This window comes from Schistocerca piceifrons, chromosome 1 (genome assembly GCF_021461385.2).
Source record: "Schistocerca piceifrons isolate TAMUIC-IGC-003096 chromosome 1, iqSchPice1.1, whole genome shotgun sequence".
NCBI lineage: Eukaryota > Metazoa > Arthropoda > Insecta > Orthoptera > Acrididae > Schistocerca > Schistocerca piceifrons.
The window spans coordinates 1,028,488,735-1,028,491,792 of NC_060138.1; the positions used below are offsets into that span (position 1 = coordinate 1,028,488,735).

The following is a 3,058-nucleotide window of genomic DNA, read 5'->3' on the forward strand; positions in this document are numbered from 1 at the left end:
CTATTGTGCAATCCGCACTAAAGACATTATTACCGTCCCTTTGGGACGCGTCTGACAGAACGGTCACCGCACTTACATTTATTGAAATGCGGGCCCAACACGTCTCTATAGCTAAGATAGATCGTTCGCGGCCACGATATGTGGGAGTAGTCTTCACCAAATGAAAATGTTAGTAATGAATCTCTCGTTTCAACGACATTCCAGCAAAACTGCACTCTTAATTGCTTCGAATTTGTATCCCATACATTTCTGGTCCTCCCTTTGTTTCCGGCCACCTTATGGCAGACTACTTGACCTACCGCCATCGTGGGATATTTCCAGTTAGTACTATTGTACACATATTGCGTTAAATTGAACCTTAATTGCTTTTATTTATGAAATTTTTTGCACTGTTTTTCTTACGGTCGGTTGCTAGTATGATACTGAAAGTATACTGATGGATGAGTCCATTTTAATCTGTATACAAGGGATTTATTAACTCAAGAAAGACATCTTTTTTTTTTTTTTTTTTTTTTTTTTTTTTGTAGTTTGTGGTCCATCTCCATCCTGTTCAATATAGTTAAAACAATTCAAATCTTCATTAATGAAGAAGCTGTTGGATGAAAGATCCGTCCTAGTAGGATAAAAAGTAGATCAGTACAATTAAAAACCTATATTTGATTTTATTAAAGCCATAGTGCACCGTATATTAACCGAGCGGAGTATAATAAACAACTTGCTCACACTGCAGTCATTGTTGAGTAAGACGTGCCAAGGAACAATGAGCATCGTAATGTGTGTTTTAAAGAAGAGGTGTTATTGTGTTCTATAATCTGGACCAAACTGGTTTCCTGCTTTTAAACTTTGTGTGTGTTTGTCTTGTAGATCTGAACAATGTGGTGTAATTAAGTAAGCGCTGTCTGATAAAAAGAGTCACCAAGCTACCTGGAATGTATTTTAATTAACTTTTATAAAAATAATAAGAAAACAAAATTGTATGCTAAATAAGCTACTATACTGAAGGCTGTATTTTGTATTGCAGTGAACAGTGATACCAAGCCTATTGTTGCAGTGCTTGAGTTGCAGTTCCAACACAAAAAAACTAACAGAATAAAAAGTCTACAAGAAACTGCAAAACAAATTTCGAAAATTGCCTTGAGGATTTAAGAGCGTAAACAGACTAAATGAAATTCCAAACATAAAATATTATGCACGTAAATATAACACGGCACTGTCAGAAAAGTCTGTCTGACAAACTTAACTTTACCTAAATTGAATCTGATATTAATTCTGAACTGCAATGTTTAACTGTGAATGACTTCACTATTTCCTAACTGATGTTATATTTGTCCTAATAAATATTCATGGCTTACCTGTGGCAACGGAAACTTGGTACTGCGCGAGAGTGATGAATACAGCATAGCAGCAAACCAGCTAAAAAGGAAAGAAAGCATTGTGCAGTGCAGTGCTATGCTATGCTCATTCTGCTTTAGTTTCAACCACTCTATTTCAGGAAGTGCAATCTGGCAACACATAATTGAATATCCACATTTCGTGAGAAGACGGTGGAGGATATTTCAGTTACTAAATGATGCATAAGAGATTACCATTCGAAAACGATACCTTAACAACTGTCATCATCTTTACTAAAGCCGCTTGTACAAAAATATTACTCTGTCATGAGTTTAGTCACTGAAATATTAAAGGTGTTGTGCACTCTGAGTGCAAGCTTTGTGAGCAGATAAAAAAAGCACTCCGTCATCCTCAGTGGGGATGCGGATAGGAGGGGCGTGTGATCAGCACACCGCTCTCCCGGTTGTTGTGATGGTTTTCTTTGACCGGAGCCGCTACTATTCGGTCGAGTAGCTCCTCAATTGGCATCACGAAGCTGAGTGCACCCTGATAAATGGCAACAACGCATGGCGTCCCGGACGGTCACCCATCCAAGTGCAGGCAAAGCCCAACAGTGATTAACTTCGTTGATCTGACGGGAACCGGTGTTTCCACTGCGGCAAGGCCGTTGCCTGTGAGCAGATAACTTAATCACGTATCAGTACTTGAAGTAACTGATTCTAACCAATAGAGATAACACCTTCTAAAATTTTCCGTTTTTCTACCACAACATACATTTCGTACAAGCAAGCGATGCAGCTACAACGTTACCTGAATATCTTCATAATTCTTAGATCACTCTTTACCAAATCAGATTCCCAAACGCAGTATCATCTGCATTTGTATCTGTGTTCTCTGTTGCGAATTTTCAGACACCTCACTCACTTACTACACCTCATAATGTACTGCCAGCGACAATGCTACTGAAAAGCAAAGATCACATTGTTTGTACCCAGAACCTCTGTTGCGTACCGTATCGACTAATGAAAGCTTCTGTTTGAAAAAGTCTAGATTACAAATATGAACAATGACGTACAGAATGAAAATTTGCACTTTACATCACTCTCGCTGAAAAACAAATATTAAGCTAGAAATTTTACAGCCTGCCCCTGGCGATGTTAACTACAAACAGTGCTTTTTGGTGAAATTTCTACATTAACTTAAAAATATTTATAATTACACTTGGTGCAGATATGCTAGCAAAGCAGATGGATATGAAATATTCCTTCTGGTTTTATGTCTATGACCCAACGAAGACCAAGCACTGTTTTCCAAAGAATTGAAATCTAGATCCGTGTTCCCAGAGTCAATGTCTCACAACCATACAATGCTGTGCTCCAGAGGATCATTCTCAGAGACTTTTGCCTCAAATTAAGATCTGTATTTGACAGCAGTAGAATTCCTTTGGTCAGGAATGCCCTTTTTGCCAGTGCTAGTCAGCTTTTTATGTCATTCTTGCTCCATCCGTCATGGCTTAGTTTGCTATTTAGGTAGCATAATTACTTAATTTCTTCTACTTCTTGATCCCCAGTTCTGATGTTAAGTTTCTCACAGTTCTCGTATCTGTTGCGTCACATTACTTTCGTCTCTCTTCGATTTACTCTCAATACGTATTCTGTACTCATTAAAGTGTTCATTGTAAATGCTTAATAAAAGAAAACATGGTCCGTAGCAGGCTGTTATGTAA

General features: G+C 38.1%; 1 pseudogene; it reads right to left on the reverse strand.

Annotated features, from left to right (window-relative positions):
• Window positions 1-1,886: 1,886 nt before the first annotated feature.
• LOC124721897 lies at window positions 1,887-2,004 on the reverse strand (annotated as a pseudogene).
• Between the last annotated feature and the right edge of the window lie 1,054 nt (window positions 2,005-3,058).